The sequence below is a fragment of the Eptatretus burgeri genome, chromosome 1, assembly GCF_056783735.1.
Source record: "Eptatretus burgeri isolate ZD-2024b chromosome 1, Ebu_testis_v1, whole genome shotgun sequence".
NCBI lineage: Eukaryota > Metazoa > Chordata > Myxini > Myxiniformes > Myxinidae > Eptatretus > Eptatretus burgeri.
The window spans coordinates 107,676,021-107,689,744 of record NC_140961.1 but is presented as its reverse complement, the minus strand read 5'-3'; the positions used below and the strand labels follow the sequence as shown (position 1 = coordinate 107,689,744).

The 13,724-nt window shown below is 44.2% G+C and overlaps 1 protein-coding gene across 6 annotated transcripts in view; it reads left to right on the top strand.

Moving 5' to 3' along the window:
* Positions 1–13,724, top strand: part of LOC147035139 (myelin transcription factor 1-like protein) — a 731,493-nt gene that overhangs the window by 309,959 nt on the left and 407,810 nt on the right. For all 6 annotated transcript variants that reach the window (XM_085894260.1, XM_085894272.1, XM_085894282.1 and 3 more), the window contains exon 4: positions 10,263–10,373. The gene's annotated coding sequence lies outside the window, so the exon portion shown is untranslated. The remainder of the gene's footprint in view (positions 1–10,262; positions 10,374–13,724) is intronic.

Sequence of the window (13,724 nt, the reverse complement as noted above, 5' to 3'; positions counted from 1 at the left end):
AAAGACCTTGCCCGGCACTGAGAGCAACATCACCCCTCACTAGTTGTTGCAGTCCTGGCGATTACCCTTCCCTTTCCAGAGAGGGACAACAAGGCCCCTCTTCCAGTCAGTTGGGATGATGCCTGTGTTCCAGGCAGAGTGCGGAATCCAGGCTTTCGGTGACATCTTGGATGCTGCTGTCCTGTCTGTGTCTGTTTGTGGTGAGGATGTTGAGGTCGTGGAGAGATTCACTTACCTTGGCAGTGATATTCATGTCTCTGCTGGCTGCGAGTCAGAGGTCAATAGACGTCTGGGTCGGGCCTGGGGAGTCATGGATTCACTGGATCATGGGGTGTGGCGCTGCCGGTACCTGTGCGGGAGGACGAAAGTCCGAGTCTTCAGGTCCTTGGTACTTCCAGTCTTGCTCTATGGGTGCGAGACTTGGACTCTGACCAAGGATCTGAGACGGAGACTTAATTCCTTTGGTACCAGGTCTCTTCGGAGAATCCTTGGCTATCGCTGGTCGGATTTTGTGTCCAACGAGCGGTTGCTGAGAGAGACTCGGATGAGATTTGTTACCTGCATAGTCCGTGAGCGTCAGTTGCGGCTGTATGGACATGTGGCTCATTTTCCTGACTCTGATCCTGCTCACCAGATTCTCTCAGCGAGGGAGTCTCATGAGTGGAGGAGGCCAGTGGGTCGACCACGTGCCTCATGGTTGCAACAGGTTGACCATCATCTCAAGGAGATGGGGATGGGCCTGGCATCTGCCTGGGGGATGGCCAGACGGAGGCCCCTGGAGTACCGGCGGAAAGTGGACGCAGCGACGTGCTGTTCTGGCACATGCTCCCATACCTGACCTGACCTGCGGAACTGCATGCCATGACATGAGTACAGAATGACCACCAGCCTCGAGAAGTTCAACATGGAAGCCACATATCCTAGGAGCTTTAACCCATTTCAACCGGTTCAACGCAGCCATGTGTTTCCACAAACGAAGGTGGATCACAGTTGATTGGAGGGTCAGCAATTGGGAGAGTAACACCCCTGACATCCAACTCAACAGCTGGTGGATCAGCCTGGTACAGCCGCTCAAAGTAACTGGCCCAGCAGGCATTCACTTCAGACTCCTCCATGAAGAGCCTACCACCCACTGCTCTAACTGCAGTGCACCGTGGGATGGGCTTGGAGGACCACAATGCTCGAATTCCCCTGTAAGCAGCATTCAAATCACCTGACCACAGGTGACACTCTACCCCTCACAGATTCCTTGCACATTGGCTTCCGCCCCCCCCTCACCCCCCCTTAGCACATACAGTTTTATGCCTCAGCTCCCTGAACAGCTCAGCTCTGCCATTAATCCTGGCCCTGTGACTAGTCAATGGTATCTAGTGCCCATTGAGAGAAAATTCTTCTTCACCCTTCGGTGAGTTTCAAGACATCCACCGGCAACAGCGAGGAAAGTGGTTGAGGGTGTTAGCTCTCATACAAGCCTCGACAGTGCATACCCACAAAAAACAAAAAAGGATGGTGGTCTTCAATGCACTCCCCAACTCTTCACGATTCCCCAAACCACCCAGACCCCCCAAATGCCCACTCAGCTTGGTCGCAAACTCCTCAGCTACCCTCTCATCCTTAAGCTGCCAACATCCAGCCTCAGCTGGGATGGTACCATTTTCACAGATTGAAACTGAAACTTCAGAGTTGCTACAAACAAGCCTGTGGTCGGAGTTGAGGAACTGATCACTCCGATAGACCCTGCAGTTCTGGATAATCCTCCAGTGACCATCACGGAGCACACAGTCAATCTCCTTTGCCACACCACCAGAATTGGAATAACAAATCCAGTGATGAACCTGTGGGTGCTGAAACCATTAACCAGCCACTCAAAGTCCATGACTTCTTGCAAAGTCGAGGAATTTAGTGCTATTCTGGTTCACAGTTCCAGACCGATGGGGACCAACACATGTCTCATAACCATCCCTATCAGTTCCATTCGATGGATTGAAATCCTCCAAGACGAGAAGAGGATCTCTCTTGGGGCACTGATCAACCAAACTCGAGCGTGGCATAGAATGCGTCCTTCTCGGTGAGATCATTCGCCTCAGTCGGAACATACACAGAGACCAGGGCTCAAAACACCCAAGGGTTGACGAAACCTTTGTCTCATACTACGCTCCTTGACCAGTGTTACCTCATTTATCATTGGAATCAGCTTATTGGACAAAGCTACAGCAACTCCTTGGGCATGGTACCCATTAGGTTGACCAGAGGTGGTGTAAGCACTTGCCATGATCTCACTACTATCAGGTCTCTGAACCTCAGAGAGTTCTGCAACACTGATATTCAAACGCTTGAGCTCAGATGATAACAGAGACAGGTGATCATCATCTTCTCTTAGACAGAGGACATTCCAGGCACCCACCTGAAGGGACCATCTCAGGTTAACCCAATTAGACCAGCAACTGGTGGAAAACACCTCAGCACCACTCTGCCACACACCACTACAATCTGACCCTGGAAGTTTACCCCGTGATTTTCCTCCTATCTTCAAAGAATGTGGGTCCCGAAAGTTTTGCCCCAATCGCGTCATCCGGTTAGCTGCCCTGTGGAGGTTAGCTGCACAAGAGGTACTTCCACAGAGTGGGTTTCCAGATTTCCTTACATTTGTGGGTTTTGTGGAATGAAGTGTTTTACGGCGGCTGGAGTGTAAATCATGTCACCAACCTCCTAAAAACGAGTAACACAACTGAAGGAGGACGTCCGCAGACACAGTTTGGCACTAGAAATGGATGGCTGTTGGCTCACAAGGAGCTCCTCCACCCTTTGACAGGTTTTGTTTTTATTCCTGCTGGGTGTCCATATCCAGACACCATCCTCACCAGAAAACCTGTTTGGGGAGACGGTTTAATCACCGACAACCCGACCAATAAACAGGTTAGTACAGGTTTACATGGGACCTGTAGCAAGTCGCAGATCTCATCTGGCTTGACCTGACAACAGGCAACAGGCTTGAACTTTCTCCCCAGGCGCTACAATCCCTAACTATGCCAATGAGTGGCCAAAGTCTTTTGCTGCACATAATGCATTGCGTTTAGCAGATAATGCCCAGTTTAACCACAATAACCAGAATTGAGAGATCAGTCAGATTGGAGTGGAGGCTTCAGAGGTTGGATGTCCACATAGTTATAGGGAGGAGGTGATGCTGGTATGGTGCAGGGATGTGCAGCGTGGGTGGAGGAATGTGGAGAGGGAATGAGGGAACGTGCTGAGAGTGGAAGAAGATGGAGATGTGTTTGGGGAAGACACATAGGGTGAGGCAAGGGAGAAGCTGAGAGCGAGTGGCATAAGAGGCAAGCCAAGAGGGGATGTGGTGAAGGAGAAGCTGAGAGGGTGTGATTTGAGGAGGAAGCTGAGAGGTGCAGGATAAGGAGAAAGCAGAGAGGATACAGAGTGAGGGTGAAGCTGAGAGGGGGCAGGGAGAATGGGGAGCTGGGAGGGGATTAGACTAGTGGGAAGATGTGATGGGGTGGCACTAGGGGAAGGTTGGAGGGGCAGGGAGAGGGGAAGCTGGGAGAGGATGAGGGAAAGACTAAATTGGGAGGGGGTGGGGCAAGGAGGATGTTGTGAGTGGGTGGGCCATGTGGAATTTATGGAGGTGTGGGGTACAGACTGTGCAGAGAGGGGGCATATGGGGTGTAGGTATTCTTAATTGGAGTGCACAGAGAAGGGGTTGGGAAGAGATTTGTGTGACGGAGAAAATGGGAGGAAGAGAAAGGGAGATGAGGAAGGTAATTTTTTGGGACTGAATGTTTCAGGAAATGAGATTGAACTGAGTGCATTTATGAGTGACGTTTTATTAGTTACGAGCAAATACAACATGTCGCTTCGCTGACGGGGTTATGGAGGGGGGAGGAGAGTCGTGAGGGAGAGGGAGGGGAGAGAGGAGAGGCAGGGCGGAGAGAAAGCAAGCAAGGGGAGGGGAAGGGCAAGGAAGGGGGGAGTGGGGAGAGCTATGCCTCACCAAACATTGCTATACACTGTGGGAAGGGGAGGGGGTGCAAGGAGGGTTTAGCAAAGAGAATGATGTGCTGCGCTTAATGACCCAACACACACACACAAAGAAAATGAGGAGGGGAGAGAGGGAGAGAGAGAGAGAGAGAGAGAGAGAGAGAGAGAGAGAGAGAGAGAGAGAGATATGTAGGGTTGGGAGGGAGGGGCGGGGGGGGTGAGGGATCCCGGCAGATGTGACGCCGTGTTTATCATCCATCCGAGAGACGACATGCACAGTGATGAATTACCCTGCTTGTGAAACAACTGGAGGACAGTTTAGAGCTGGGTTGGGATTCGGATACATCTTAAGTCCCCAGAGAGTGAGGTGGCCAAGGATTGCCTGATGAAGGACATAATTAAAGAAGGCCGTTAATTATCTTCAAAAGAGGTGTTTTAATAATCTCAAACACACAATTTTCACTCTTGCACTTCCTTGGAGTTCCTTTAGTATGCATGCAAAGTTTCAGGCTGTGAGGTTTCATGGTTTTGGAGTTATGGAGGACACACACACACTGACACACACACACACACACACACACACACACACACACACACACACACACACACACACACACACACACACACACACACACACACTGATAGAGATTTGGGTTCTTTTGAGAAGATAGAAAGAATGAGGGAAAGGTTAGGAGTCAGGGTGAAGAATAAAAAATACAAGTGTCATGTAAAGGGTTGGGATCGAAGGAATAAGAAAACAGGACTGTTGAACATATGTAATGCCTAATTGGCTGAGGCAGATGCACAATATAAAAAAAAACCAAACTGGCATACAAAGACACTGAAATGAGCATACAATGCGAATAAAAAAACGAAACAAACAGAGAATGGACAACAGTCGATGGCAAAAAAACGACATATCCAGAATGGTTTACTTAACTTTGGAAACAGGACACTCGGAGACGTGAGATAATTAAGCTGCCAAACCACAAAACCAGACTTGTAGTTATTCTATTTAAGAAAATGTAAAATATGGTGATTTGATGAAACTTAAGATCACGAAATTGAATTGAATCATTAAAGTGAGAAGGAACTTAAAATATAATGAATTAATAATATCAGATCGTAAGAAGCATTCAAAGCATCGCCTTATTTCAAGGAGAAGGTATTTCTTAGATTGTCCAACCGAGTACCGATTCCTCAAACCAGTTTTAATGCTAGCGGTATAACTTATCTTCTTTCACAGTGTTGACATGTACGTCTTTTTCACAGAATATTTACTGCTTTTTTTGATTGGCGATGTCACTGGTCTGTGTTCTATCAAACAACGTACTTCGTCAAGGGACAACGTGAAATCGCTCATTTGTTAATTTAGGAGTGTTCATTCCATCACACAGGAGCAGACGTTCGCAGACGCGATGCAACAAGACCGTCGGTGATGAATCTTGTACAATCTTGTTTTGTCCTTGACTGCGACACACTACGCAACTGTCAATGACACTATTCTAGGAAAACAAAATGGCAATGAAGAAGAAATGCAGGAGAGATGAGAAGGGTTAAAGGTCTGAGCACTGCTGCTTGGACAATGCCACTGGTATGTCGCTGATGGCTTGCCAGGAGAAATAAGTGGCTATGGGGAAAGACCAGCGTGGAAAAGAAGCCGGATCAGGGAGCGTTCATCAACTTGGTTGGGGAACTTGCTCCAGAAGATGAGCACTCTTATGCAAACTTCCAGAGAATGCATCTGACACTCTTTAATGAGCTAGTGGCGAATGTCAGTCTGTGGATATGAAGATAAACATGGCATTCAGGGCACCATCTCAGTTGCTGAGTGAGTAACAATAACTTTGTGTTTTTTGGCATTCTGCGTAGAATATGATTTATGAATATGACTGCGTTGAATATGATTTCATACAGGCAGGCATGATCCCGATACAAATCGATAAGCTGGGCCTCTTTCTCGTCTTACCAAAAGTTTGCCATTTGACTCGACTGCCAGAAATCACTGAGAGCTGAAGTTTCATTGGTCAAGACATTGCGTTGCATCTGTGATAGTTGTAGACCGCCACACACTATGCGACGATGCACAACTCTTGCCAACAACTCGTCGTAAGAGTTGAACATGCTTTTTTCATAATGAACATGTTCAACTTTTACCAAGATCATCGACGTACCTAGAAACCATGTTTACGATGGTCGTCAACCGCCACACACTACACAATTATCAAAGACTTTCACAGACTAAACTATCACAGATGGTCTTGTTTCATCACTGCGTCAGCTTGTGTGTGACAGGTTTTAAAGTAACCCAATCAGAATCTGCAATGTTAAAATCTTGCACTTAACGATGAATAACTGCAGAGTGAGAAGAATCCGAAGCAAAATAAGAAAATTACGAAGTGTTCGGGGATTAAAAGGAAGGAATATGAAGTAGAAAATTCATTGTAGCATATGAAAGAAGTTGCTTATTTTTTTTTGTACAAAAGCAGCTGTTTGTAAAGAAGCATTACTTTCTTTACAAACACATGAACATGAATGTATGAGATGTATAAAGCAGAATGTTTACATCCAACGTGCGCTGCCACACTGTTTGGCATGCTGCCTTATGGTTGTAGATGCAGACAGCAGCAGAGCACTAACGACCTGAGAATATGAAATGGTGGCTGTTTACAACAGTCTGCCGACCGCATTAATCAAATGGCCACATCGTCGCACTAATTTAGTTTTCATAAAATGTTCAGTGCACAGAAAGAGGCCGATTAAAGGCATGTGGTTACATGATCAAGCGCATACATAATGCAGGTGACTGTAGTGAATTCATCCTGTTCTCTTTGTCTGATTGGTAAGTGGCTAAAGAATGACAGGACCATGGGGTGCAACTTGACGATTCTAATAATTATTTTAAAATGTGACTGGAAAGAAAAGGAAGAAAATAAGCAAGATGTATTTTGCACAAAGATTGGATTGAGAAAGAGAGAGAGAGAGAGAGAGAGAGAGAGAGAGAGAGAGAGAGAGAGAGAAGAGAGAGAGAGAGAGAGAGAGAGAGAGAGAGAGAGAGAGAGAGAAAAAGAAGAAGAAGAAGAAGAAAGAAGAAGAATAATTAACCAGTAGGGCCAACCATATAGCACAGATCACCTCCAAAGCCAGCCACAGACCGGGCATCCTCCATTGATCCAAAAGTTTCCTTGGAAAATTAAAGCTCTCACAGTCTCTGAGGCTTTTGTTCACAATTCAATGGAATACTGCTCTCTGCTTTGGGCTGGCATCACAGCATCACATCTGTCTCTCCTGGATACAGTGTAATCTGGAGCTTTCAAATTTATTGGAATAGCTTGTGATGAAGCCAATCAAAGCACAAGGTCAGTTTCTCTCATGTTGCAGGGAGGTATTGGTGTTTTTTTTTACTATCTATTCTTCAACATTGCTCCTGCTCTCTCAGTCCTCTGACCCTCCCCACAAACTCGAGGCTTGGCCCATTCATCCAGTAATATAACTTCCTTCTGGTTAAATTTTCAGAATTTAGGCTTTCTGTACACCTCAACTCTTTTGTTCCTCACTTCTCACATTTATGGAACCACCTTCTGGAGGCTCTTCTATCTCACTCTTCCCTCCATGGCTTCAAGCAAGCAATGCACCACCATCTCTTATCATCCCAGATTCTATCACATGATCTTTATTAACCCCATTAACATTTACGAACACAACCATTTTACTTGCTCATTTAAGTGTCCTTTCCTCCTCTCTCTCTTCTTTTCTTGTTTATTCATTCCCTTGATTTTGTCCCAGTGTCAGTTCGACCTTGCTCATTGATGAGCCTTGGAAGAGTAAGGTAGAACTGCTCTTTTCAGGAGCATAAAAAGGGACACATTGTTGAAGTTAAAACGAGAAGGGTACTCGGTAGAGCACATACCTCTACCACCTAATGCCTGATCCATGAGAACATATATCGGCCTAATACATTTTTAAAATATCATGCTATTTGTCGTTTTTGCCCTATCTTTCAATGAAGTATCACTTTAAATATGAAATAATTCTCGTATCCAGATCCGGATTCGGATCTCAACCAAAATCAAATAAATTCGTGTTGGTCACACACCCAGCGTGTCCACCAAGTTTCGTCCGAATCCATCCACAACTTATTGAGATATTTTGTACACAGATGGACAGACAGACAGAGAGGGGTGAAAACATAACTTCTTTCACCTTCAGTGGTGGAGGTAAAAATATAGCTTCAGTCTTGGATGCTTCTTTCTGCCTTCAGACATATTTTTCTGGATGAAAATATGCTTTACAATGCAAGGCTCTAGAAAGAGATTTCTACTCTCCAAAAATCAATAATGAACCGCTACTCCCCAAAGGGGCAGTGTGCAACGGTCACACTGACTGTATATACACACCAGATAGATCTTCAGTGCTGTATGGTGAATGTTCTACTAAAGGCCCAGCAGGAAATTATCATATGGGTTTGCAAAAGCTTACTTCAACGAGAGAGAGAGAGAGAGAGAGAGAGAGAGAGAGAGAGAGAGAGAGAGAGAGAGAGAGAGAGAGAGAGAGAGAGAGAGAGAGAGAGAGAGAGAGAGAGAGAGAGAGAGAGAGAGAGAGAGAGAGAGAGAGAGAGAGAGAGATAGAGATCTTTCCTTCAATTAGCACAGATTAAAAGTCAGGGGGAAGTGTGCATGTCACCATTTTAAGCTTCAGGTTTTACCAGCAATCCAAAATCAGTTTAAAATGCACATCTTATCAGGCAAAAGCAGAGTCAGAGATAATGGCAAAAACGTACATGCGGGCCCGTATCCTCAACAATAAACTCTTTCTGCCTGGTGTACAGCACAGTGCGATCGATCGAGTAGGGTCAGGCGGATCGTGTGTGAATTGCGGTCTGCAGTAGGAATACAATATTTGTGCCCACCACGAGACACATGAAATTTCTTGCTTCATAAGGCTGGGGGACCTTTCTGGACAATTGTTCGCACAGGGTGATAGAAAGGAACACAAAGAAAAAAAAAATCACAAGCTGACATATTATTTTAAGAACGATATGTATAACATGATCAATAAAGATTTTGCTGTCGTTGAGATGGCTGCGAGCAAATGGAATGGTCTACATAAGGTAGTTTAGTACATTGAAAATTCCTGACTGGCATGTCAGGAGATTGTTTCATGTTGTGTTATCTTTCAGGAAGAAGACAAGAATTTTTTTTTTAATATACTCCATAATTTATTCAGGAGCGCTTATCATTTTAATGCATTTTATTGTGTGGCGGTCGCTTTCACACCGATTTTACTTGACTGGAAAGGATCCATTGTATTACTTGGTTCATTGTTTTCTGCACCCTGTTAGTGTTGGGTTTTCATCAGTTCACCCGCTAGTCGCCTGGTGTTGGCTTAGCGGTTAGGGTGGTGGCTTGAGATCCTAGCGTCCTGAGTTCAATCCCCGTTGGCCAGTGACTTACCACCAGGGCGTTGACTCAGTCTGTCTTCCTTGCGAGGTCGGCAAAATGAGCACCAGTATACTGGTAATAGGGGCACTGCATCAGCGGCATAACCACGTCCCTAACCAATGATGCAACCAGCAGCCAAAAAGGCAGCGCACGATTGGAACCCGTTAGTGTCCGCATCTGAACCTCTGACTCAAGATGCAGGGAACCCTGATTCATAATTCCATAATTCCATGTCGTCACTAATGTTATTGTATTATGTTCTGTGTATTATTATGATAAAGGTGTGCTGGCTGATGTGTTTGAATGTCTTTGTCCTGAATGTGATAAATGTGCAATCTCCACCCCGAGCCTTTTCAAACCACTTAAAAAATAACCATAAAATGATAAACATGCTTAATCCTGGTTGCTTGTTTTAACGTAATAAGTGAATCATGCAATTCTACTTTGAGCTTTCTATAATTATTTGTCTTAACAGTCACATGAGCAATTACTATGCATAAGATGCAACTTTCCAGTGTAGGTGATTGTGTCATGCCAGAGTGATAATTTGCTTATACTTGGTATTGAAGGAAAATGACAAAACCAACGCAGTTTTAATTTCCATACTATTGCCATATTATAATGCAGTTATGAGAAGGCATCTTGTAAACAGCTGATCCGTGCTTGCCTGTCCTTCATAATGCTTGTATGTATTTGCCATTGTGGCTTTAGAGTCGTGCACGTGCCAGGCAGTAAGATTGATGGCAGGACTCTATGCCCTTTTATTATCAGTGCTGGGCGCACGCTTCATTACGCCGGTCTGTCTGTCTGCCTCTCTCTCTCTCCTGGCAGGGAATGCTGCATGCTGCCGCCTGAACGGAGGCAAAGCCATTCCGTGGATAGCTGAAAAATCTGCTGTCGGCAGCAGAAATTGGACCATCTCCACCACTCCAGCTTTTGGAGGTATGGGACAATTGGGACTCCACCATCTGGCTTGCATAATTTGGGAACGTTTTATCGAGGTTGCATTGAAAGGGGAAAGTATGGCTTGTGTTGATGTGCAGTGTTGTAAAGAATGGTTGGGGTAGGGGAGAAAGGTTCCAGGGGTTGGAGGTTTAAACAGAGATAAATATTTGGTGGCGAGGCAAATTTTGAGCAGTGTTGTAAGTGTGGCAGAAGGCAGATAGAGGAATGGGAAGAGGAAAGTGGAACGTTGGCTGAACAGAAAGTGGTAGGGAGGGGGGAGGGCAGATGAGACCAGAAGGTGTTGAAGAAAGGGGATGGAAGCTGGTGAGGAAGCAAGAGAAGTGGAAGGAGGAGATGGAGGGAGGGTGGGTGTTACTGGACAGCACGTGGTATATATATATATATATATATATATATATATATATATATATATATATATATATATATATATATATATATATATATATATATATATATATATATATATATATATATATATATATATATGCTTAGCTGCACCCACCGGTCCTCTACAATTAGCCTCTTGGCAGGCACATGTGCGTGAGCTAAAACCGAATGAAAATATATTGATATGTTTTCTTTTTAGAGTTCTTAAACTGGCAGTTCATATATTGTATTATGAGTCTATATATAATCTACACAAAAATAAAGTTTAGGATGGGCTGCGTTTTCCTGATCATAGCATTAACTGAGAAAATTATTCAGAAACTGAAACATTTATCAAAAGTAAAAAAAAAAAAAATATATATATATATATATATATATATATATATATATATATATATATATATATATATATATATATATATATATATTGCTAAAGTATATATGCTCGACGAATGACTTGGGATAAATTAATGGGTTTGTTGATTATTTTATTACAAAATGAGGATGTCTGTAATGGAACTGTTTTATAACAAAAACAACATCAAATGACCGAAGATCCTCATCCTCTTAATGATGACGTCATAAAACGAATATGACGTCATTGTGATGTATTAGGTTTGCGACAAATTATCTGTGCTAATGCCCGGCTTGATTCCCGCAAACAAAATTCAAACAGCTTGCCGAGTTTCGGAGATAATGGTATAGGCGATTTCCATTAGCGGCGATATTATGACGTCAACTTTTTTTCTCGGAAGGATTTCCAAAATCAGAGATGGTCACTGCTTGCGCGTGGGCTTTCTGAATATACATGGCAAGTTTCACGAAGATCGGATGAAAACTCTGGGTTGTGAAACAAAAAATGCCAAAAAAATAGGAATGACGTCATAAAAATTCATATGACGTCATAGTGATGTATCATATGTATGGTTATTCATCTCTGTTAATGCCCTGTTTGATTCCCGTAAACAGAATTCAAAAAGCTTGCCTAGTTTCGGAGATAATTTTTTTAGGCGATTTCCATTAGCGGAGATATTTTGAGGTCATAACTTTTTTTTGAGGAGGTATTTTCAAAATCGGAGATGGTTACTGTCTGCGCAGGGTATTTTTACATATATATTCCAAATTTCAGTAAGTTTTGATGAAAACTGTAGGCTGTGAAAAAAAAGTCCACAAGAAGAAGATGAAGAACAACAATGTGAGTAAGACTTAGAGATCCTCCACGAGGATCTAATAACAAAACCATGACATTAGAATGTGGCTGCTGGCAGCACGTCCTGTAATGTATGGCTGAAGATCAGTCAATAATGATATCCAGTGATGTCACAATGGAATGAATGATTTAAAATGTCAATAATTGGTGGAAGGTCCAACATGTGGAACATGTCTTTCAATCCTGACAAATCTCACACTCTCACTATGTCTCTCCAAAAGGACCGTCTGAACCCCTCCCACCCCCACCCCCTCCCCAATATACCTTCTCAACAATCCTCTTGAAGAAGTCCTTTTATTCAAACTTTTGGGCATCACTATCTGCCATGATCTTTCCTAGGAAAGGCACATCTCCAAGCTGGCCTCCAAAGCCAGTCGCCGATTGGGCGTCCTCTTTTGTGCAAAGTCCTTCCTTGGCACACCTGAGCTCCTCACCACATACAAAGCTTTTGTCCACAGACTGATGGAGTACTGCTCTCCCCTCCTGGCTGGTGATCCTGCCTTTCACCTTTCTTAGCTTTACGCTGTGGAAACCAAGGCATTTAGGATCACTGGTATCTCCCACGATGAGGCTGAGTCTTTGGGTCTCTCAATCTTTCACCGCAGTCAGGTCGGTGGAGTTTCTGTCATCTACCGTCTCTTCTCCGGCCTCGACCCCTTCCTGCTCTGTCTGCTATCTGTCCCACCCATATTTCCGCAGGGCACTCAAAGTCTGCCAGCAACCCCCTTCTGGTAAAACTACCAAAATCAAGAGTCATTGGGTTTGGTCTAAGCCCAAGAACATGATAGAATCGATTGCATTTGGCTGTACATGCATTATGATATGAGGCTGCCTGTCACACTCGATTGTCACACACGCTGCACCACTTCATTCTTTCATTCCTCTTTTTTTTCCTGCCTTTGGAACAAGCTCCCACACACTCTTCATTCCCACTCTTCCCTCCAGGTCTTCAAAACAGCTGTTCATTGCCATCTCTTATATTTCCCCATCTAAAACCATCATCTTTTCTACCCCATTAATCCACTCCAAACCCACCTGAAAGTCCCTGAAGTGTCCATGTTGCCCACCCATCCCGCTCCCTTCCACAGATCTCCTCGTGTGTCTATTCCCCACTGTTTTCTGCTTCCCTCTCCCATCCCTCCTGTCTCCTGCTGTTATACATTCTGTGTGTTAGCTCTTATACGAGCCTTGACATTGTATATTAAAAAACCACCAAAAGAATGAATGACTGCTGCAAACATCCTTCTCATCCCTTGAAGAAACCACCACAGACAATTCAAAGGGAGCTGTTGCCATTTCTGGTGAAGAAAAGCAAAACAGCCTTCAACTGTGCCAAAGTCTACATAGCAGGGTCCATTTTCTTGTATGCCTAACAATGTCTCAAACATGCTCTATTGGATTAAAATGTAGTCTCCTTGTGGACCAGGGCAATGTTGTGATGGCATCGTTTTGCAACAAGTCAGGAATTGTATGAGAATGTTAGGGTTTGGCATTGTCATCCATCGAAAAAACAGGTCTGTGAAAAGTGTTTTGTTGTCAAATGTGGAACAACATGATCCAAGATGTCGTTTTGGTACTTTTCACCATCCAGATTACCCTGCACAGTGACAGGGTCAAGTTTACAATCGTGTGTGACAGGCAGCATCATATCATAATGCATGTACAGCCAAATGCAATGGATTCTATAATGTTCTTGGGCTTAGACCAAACCCAACTTCTTCCTTCAGTCA